We start from the raw sequence: 7,857 nt of genomic DNA on the forward strand, positions 1-7,857 counted from the left end.
AAGGCGATGTAGTGAGGCCACAGGATCCAAGAAAGAAAATCTGTTCTTTTCAGGAGGACACAGGGGCGCAATAAAAGACACGGACAGAGAAGTAGACAGGGACGTAGACCGTTAATATACCTTCGCTTTACCCAAGCGCCACTAAGCGAATCACAAGCACGTGAATTCCAGAGACTTCAGGTTTCAATCGCAGTTCCTGTGCCTCGAAATCGAAGATTGCGAAAGCACGGCCGAACTGCATGCGGTGGCGACGCGAAGCACGCGTCGCCGCCGCGTCCAGATCGCCCGTGGCGAGATATTGCGATTCTACCAAGATTTTTTTCTTCTTTTACATGTCAATTTTCTTTTTCAACATACTAAATGAGCGCGATAAAAGATGACGCTCAGTGGCGCGTCATATCCAGCCTGCCAGGCAAGCTACAGAGTTTATAGAATGTTCGAACTTTCCAAATTCGCGGTTTTTCTGTCATGTTTCGGTTTCGGTTTCAACAGCCTGGTCGTAAGCCTGGCGATGGTTGTGGCGTCTAAGTGTTGTTATATGTCATGTGAGGCATGAAAAACCTGAAATATAATCGCTGCTTCATCGTTTCAATTCACTGCGGTGCTGAAGCGAGCCTTCTTCAAGAGCCAAAATGTAGAAGCACGATTATATTGCGCAGTCATCGGTCGGCTGTTGAAACGTAAACCGAAACCGGAGAATACGATATGGCAATCCATGTACAATAATGCCCTACGCATCATTACAAAGAAAACACGGAGCCAAAAGTTAGGTTATGTACTGCTTCAAGGACGCCATTATTTCTCTTCCAACATTTGAGCGTATCATTCTTGCGGTTCATCGTGCTATGGTAGAATATTCTAATTCCTCCGTTGTCATCCAGTGCATTTGAAATTAATGACACATTCGAAACGTCGATAGCAAACGTTGGGCTTATGACTTCGTAGCTCTGTCCGCGATAGCAGACTTGAGCGTGTGCACATTTTGCGCCGTACACACGGACATGCGCGCGCACTCAATGCCACTCCTCGAACCGTGCATACGCGTACCAATTTAAACTGTTATCGCTTAATTAGTAACCGTGTCACACGGGCATTTTGAGCGCGCAAAATGACAGACCTGAAACAAGTGATCTCAAAGCTCTTCCATTGTGCTCGTCATTGTTGTAGCCTTGGAGCTGAGTGGCCAGCTTTGGACTGACTCGTGGTGTGAGAGCATGGGCTTCCCTTTTTGTTCCAGCCTTTGTGTAGTGCTGCCGGCTTCTGTTTTAAGATGAAAACCTTTAATGCCTCATCGTTGTCGACAGAAGGTTGTTAGCAGAGGTGCCACGCTTTAGTATATAGTCAAACCAGAAAAAAAGTATTTGTACACGATGGGATTCGAACCACCATCCTTCCGTTCCGCAGCCGAGCGTGCTAATGGCTACGCTACTTCCTGCCAAAGCATATGTAGTTCTCCTTGTCTAGGACGCTGGAGAGTGTTTACAGAAAGGCGCCGAATCAGACGGATGCCTCCCAAACGCCCTCCAGTGTCTCCAGCATTTAAGATTCACAAACAGTTGTGTACTTAATTAACATTAACATCTTAACCACACATCAGTGACACAAGCAGGAACACCGCTCTTAAGGCTTTCGCCTCACCGCCCTTTAGGTCAACAAAGTGTCCCCCTGAATCTTTCCTTCTTATCGTGTTTTAGGAACCATGTTAATGATATGCTCACTAAAAATCATGCTGAAATTTTCGAAACGATAGGGTAACGTCCCGACCACCACTGAGAAGAATAAAAAATGGTTGCCTGCTTCTGATTCAGGCAGTCTCCATACATTCTTGCGCGTGAGGGGTCCGAAACACCTCCCCTTCTTCAGACCCTTCTGACTTTAAGCCTTGGTTTTGTACATATAAAGAAGGCGTTGGTTCAGATGCTCCGTAAGTCCTTTTGTCTGCGGATGGTAGGCAGTAGTTCGCTGGTAGCTTGTAGCTAGTTCAGAATGGCTTGGGTAAGCTCGGCCGTAAATGCTGTTCCCCTATTCGCGACGAGAACTTCCGGGGCGCCATGGCACAAAAGGTTCTGTTCGACGAAAATTTTGCGACTTCCGCCGCAGTACACTCGGCAGGACTTTTGCTTTCATCGCTCAATCATATGGGTCCCCGGCCACCAAGGCACGCGAGATAACGAAGCCGCCCATGAGGCAGCCCGCGCGCTCACTCACCGGGCACCAGGAGACCCTTGAGAGGACCTTAACCCAGATCACAGCTCTCTTCTTTCCTTTAAAGGTATTACTGAGCACTATCGTGCCGACACTGGCGCTACCCGATTCCTATGAAGGGTCTGAGTAAAGCTGGCGAACGAACTCTCCTTCGGCTCTTTACAAACACCCTGCTGTGCCCGGCGGCTCTCAAGCACTTCGGTTATTCTTTTGACAGCCGCTGCTCATTCTGTGGGGAGGTGGCCGACACCTTCCACATGGTTTAGGCATGCAGGCAAAATCATTCTCTCCCCCCATCACCCCTTCCCCTATCCGACCCTATCCGAGAGGTCTGGGGGCCGGCCTTGCTCAGGTGCCAAGAACTATTGGCCCAACAGGCCCTGATTCGGCGGACCTGAGCAGCGGTCAAGAGTCAAGACCAAAGGGATCCCGGAATGAGGGACTCCGCCTTGTATTGTAAGGGGCGAGACCCACTAGGGGCCTCTTTCGAGCACCCCTCTTCAAATATAACCAAATAAATGCCTCCTCCCCCCCACCACCACCACCACCATTGGCGTATCAGCGGGTAGTCGGTCGCCACTGTGATCCACTTGTTGCCCGACGTTGACGTTGGGAAGGGCCCGAGGAGATCCATTCCAATCTACTAAAAGAGCTTTCTCGGTGGCGGTATGGGTTTGAATAGTCCAGTTGACCTGATCGATGGCGTCTTTCGTTGTTCACATTCACGGCATATTTTGACGTACAGTGCGACGCCTGCAAACAGTTGTGGCCAGTAGTATACTACGTGTTTATGGGAAGCCAATCACTAATTGTTAAAAATAAGGTTTTTGATGTAAAGAAGAGGTTTTTGCTGCATAACAATATCAGTGTTGGCGGACGTCGAAAAAAAACAACAAACAGGCGAATTTTTCATTAACCATGAAGTTTCTGTGCAAGCTGTATAGCTTCCCTTTGTAGCCGTATGACTGCTCTTGGGTCGGTGCCAATGAGAAATTACTCCCTTAATACAAATAAGCTGCACCTTGGGAGATTCCCCCCAAACATTTGACCTAAAATGGTTAAATAAATTCTAATATATAATTTTAACTATCGCCTATAGGCCCCCGATTGCAATTACAGATTTGTAGCCTGCCATTTAATACCACGTCAGTTTTTTAGAATTTCGAAAAAGCCATCACCCTCGCCACTGTGGCTCAACTAATTTGGGCCGTTTATCGCACCATTCGAAAGCCGCGCGCCTGCAGGGAGCGCAAAGCGCTGCATGGGCGGCGCAGACTGTCACGTGGGATGTGCGTCACGGAGCGGCGCATTTGATTGACGTCGCTCTGCGCTCCCCGTAGACGCGCGATGCAGAGCTATTTCAGTACTGATCGAGTCTTCGATGTGGGGGAGGGGGTAGACATTCTGATTGATTTGAATCAAAACAAATCAACCAGAATCAATCTGCCAGTTCGTCCAGAAAAGCAATCGTTGTGACTTTGGTGAGATGTCGGTATTCTTTGTTGAAGTTCATCACTACCTAGTACCTCGAGCTTCTCTATTCCTGAAGCGGGCGATGCCTCTTGCGATGCCGAGTTCTCGGTCCAAGAGCAACCGGTGTTTTCCTCGATGATGTATTCGACGGGCTCGATATCTCCGGCACCCACGGGGACGACAACACTAGACCGGAGTGGAATGCTCACTTTTTTATCAAGCACATTCTGACAAATTCTGTTGTAGAAGGTATGGCTTTAACCGCCGAAAGCGTCGTGAGCTTCGATCGAAGGTCGATGATATCGCTTGATGTTCATTCCAATCCATACCCAAAATCACGTCGCGGGAACATAGCCGCAGGATCACGGAGCTGGTAGGATAAGTACGTTACGTACAGAGGGCAAAATACATGTCTAGAACACACTCTGGGCGTGTTTCGGACTCAACACGTGATATCTATAGATAACATTTGGTTAAAAATGGTCTGGATGTAAGCATGTGCAGTTAAACTTATAGGATTTCGTTGTCATTTTTTTACTTCCTGGTCGCAGCGGCTTTGAGAGGTGCGGAACAGACACTTCGCTTGTTCTAGACATGCGTTTTGCCCTCTGTACATTTGCTGTTACTCTTGCAGCGCATCGCCCCGTGGCCACCCGCGGTGCGGATTTGCGAGCCATCTCAGGTGGTCTTTACTTTCTTGAGTTGAGCGGCGAACGGTCCACTGATGACCAAATAGTCGAGTACACCAAGGCAGTAACCGCGCGACCGTCGATATTCTTCAAGGTCGTTTGTTCGTGTCCTCGCACTGCGCGTTGGCCTTGGTGCCCGATCTCGGCATCGCCGTATACTGCGATTGTGGCTGCGTACGATAATCGCATTGAGTTTACTGGGCTGCAGAGTCATTCTGAAGCCGGGGGTGGCGTCGTAATTGAGCTTGCCTTTGTATGTGGCGTCGGTGTAGCTGGTGCTCCGCGGCGTGCTCCGTGGAGGACCACGGTTGATGTTAGTTTTCCCTACGCGGGCTCGAGGACCTGCCTTGCACCGCGGCTGCGTAGCTGCTGCGCGAGGCTGACGGTGATGGTGAGCGGGAAAGGCGGCTCGGCACATATGAGGAGTTTTTTTTCGAAATGAGCCAAATCCACAAACCGAAAGTAACGCAACCCCAACTGTAGTGGCAGGCTAAGCCAGTTACTCTTCTCGACGCAGGCGTCGCATTTCCTGGGGCTCGAGCGTCGCTTGTAAGCTGGCGGGCGCGGGGCGCTAGGGCAGGCTGTTCTGGAACAATTGATTCACGTCTAGCAGTACTTTAAGGGGTGTCGTCAGGGCCAAGGACTGCGCACTGCAGCGGCGTAGGTCATGGCTTGAACTTCCGCAGGAGGCGTCGATGACGGGGAGCCATGCGCGCGTGCTGCACTTCTTCGCGGACGATTTCCGCTATAGCGTCGGTACTTGAGGCTGGTTAGACGATGGTTATAGGCGACGCATCTGTAACTGTATAATGTCGCGGATGACATCCCATAGGTTGTCTCCGAATGCTGTGCCATCCCGTAGGGTTGCCGAGGTCACTAACCGTAGCGGTCGAGACTCGAGGGTGACGGCAGGCTCATGCTTCCAGCGTTTTCTCGATGGGGGCCGCTTCGCTAGTGAATTCAGCGACGGTCTTCAGTGGATTGCGGGCGAGACTGGCGAAAAGTGCTCCTCAGCACCTCGCATCAAAACTTCACCTTCTCTTCCTCTATGTCAGGATCGGGGCGTTGAAAAAGGCTTAATTTTTTTTTTTACGCATGCAACCATTGTACGTCTCATTCGGGTGCTGGATGCGTGACTGCAGAAGCAGCTGCACTTTCTTTCCTGACGATGCTTGTGAATGTCTTGAGGAACACCGGCCTGATTCCCGCGTCGCCAGAAAAGGTTTTAGTACTAAATTCTTGGTGGACCTTCCAAGGCGAAGAAAGCATGCCTTACTTTCCTCTCGCCGTCCTAAATCGTAGAAGCTAATTCAAAGGCCAGTTGCTCATGTAACAGCTAGCTTGCAGTTTGTGCAACACTAAAAGCAGCGCCACACACAAAAAAATGGGCCAATTTCGTGCGCAGCGAAGCTCGAGGAGAGCAAGAATTCCATGTGAAAAATATATTTTATCTTCTTATGAATGCACAATTTACTCACGAGATTACCAAACAGAGACTACTTGAAAACTTTGGAGGTTTTACACGGCCCTTCTTGGGCCATGCGCGTCGCGAAACCGGTATAAGGAGACACCACCTGATGCTGAGCCACTGCCAGAGGTAATACCGAGAGTAGAGCAGGTGCTGTTACACCATCTCCGCCCAGTCTTCGTCCTCAGACATAATCCACACGTGGAGGCCCCGAAGGAGAGCCTACTAAAACCACCGACCCCGAAGCACTGGACCTTGACGTCCCGGCCCCGCAAGCGGACCCCGCGCCGGCACCCTGCTGCCCGGACTGTGGTCTCGTCGAGAGGCCCACCGCAACCCATCCGATCTTTGTGCGCCGGGCACACGTCGGACCAGGTAGTCCCACTTCGACTGCACTCTGGTGCCGACGTACGAGGCCTGGGTTGGTTCGACCCCCGAGCGGATCGTCAAACTCTTCACGGGCGTTGCTGGATTCGCTTTTGGCGTTCAGAAGGGAGTCGGGCCTTTTACACCGTCTACGCAGTAAACACGAATACACGAATGAATGGGAGTGAAGAGGGAGCAAGCTGTTCTCTAGCGCACTCCCCTTTATGAAAGGGAGTGTGCCAGAGAACAACTTACTTTTTTACTCCTTTATGTTGAGAGGTGTAAAAAGCCCACTCCCCGTCCTCCTTTAGGCCTAAGAACAGCCCCATCTAAATAAACATATATTCACTCATTCATGCTTTTTGAACGCACTGTGTGTCTCTTCTATGTTCTCTGTCGCGTTCCTGGCCTCCCTCGCAAGTGCTCTTTCCAGGGCTCGCACGTTTGCAGTGTCCACACTCTAAACACACCTTTTCCTTCCTTCCTCCCTACCCTTACGGCGCGGTTCAGGTGTACACCGAAATAGGCAAGACAGATACTGCGCCATTTCCTTTCCCAAAAACCAATCTAATCTAATCTGTATAGGAGCAAAAAGGCGCGTTTTGATGGAAGGGGAACGCATAAGGACCCAATGTGCTGTGCAATCAGTTGCACATTAAAGATCCCCAGGTGGTTGAAATTATTCCCAGAGACCTCCATTCTGGCACCTCTTTACCTCCCTTCTCTTACAGTGGGGTTCAGCCCAATGGGCACTGAAACTCTCTTGGACGTCCTGTGGACGTTTATGACGTCCAAGAGAGTTTCAGTGCCCATTGGGAGGTCTCCACCAAGATACTACAGATACTGCACCGTTTCCTTTCCTCAAAAACCAATTTACCATTCTTTTTCTCTAGTGCAATCCAGTATGTAAAGAGGAGTGCTCTAGAGAACACCTAACTCCCTTTTTACTCCTTTCTGTTTAGGGTGCATTTCTCTCCCGAGGATCCGCGCATCAAGTAAATGAAATTAAAAACCAATGCTGGTGCCCAGATGCCAAAAGAAGCAATGATCAAAGCAGACATGCCGTACACGTATGCCATGTCATTGTCGGGCACTCACAAGTGATTTAACGAAACAAGTGCGTTAGGTTTCTTTGGTGACATGTATACATGCATCAAAACACTGAGCAACACACACACATTCCTGCAGTGGGGTAATCTAGGCACAGCACGGATTGGATCACTAAGTTTTGTTATGAGCATTTAGGTTTATGAACAATCTGAAATACTCAGAGGAAGTATGCTAATACACTTCTTTATTTTGGTTCACAAAAATCACACCCAATACCTAGTGTGTTCTACGTATACAGTATCTCTAGATTGTGAGCTCTCTTTATGTTGCATTAACCCTTGCAGCCCTAATGAAAAACTAACTATTGCCCATTAGTTGCAAGCAAATAATGTGCACCAAGGATAGTGTATAAACCAGGCTTTTTTGTGCAGTAGACCTGCAGTTGATAGAACATGCCCTTGTGTCTTAGTCCCATTGCTTTTATGTGTTAATGAGAGCTCACAAACAAGTCCAATTATCTTTCAACACCAAGGCAGTCTTTCCAGCCACCCTACACTGCATTAATTTAAAGGGAAGCTGATGGAAACAAAACACATGAACATTAGT

This window comes from Amblyomma mixtum, chromosome 2 (assembly GCF_055824585.1).
Source record: "Amblyomma mixtum isolate Tamu chromosome 2, ASM5582458v1, whole genome shotgun sequence".
In the NCBI taxonomy this organism is placed as follows: Eukaryota; Metazoa; Arthropoda; class Arachnida; order Ixodida; family Ixodidae; genus Amblyomma; species Amblyomma mixtum.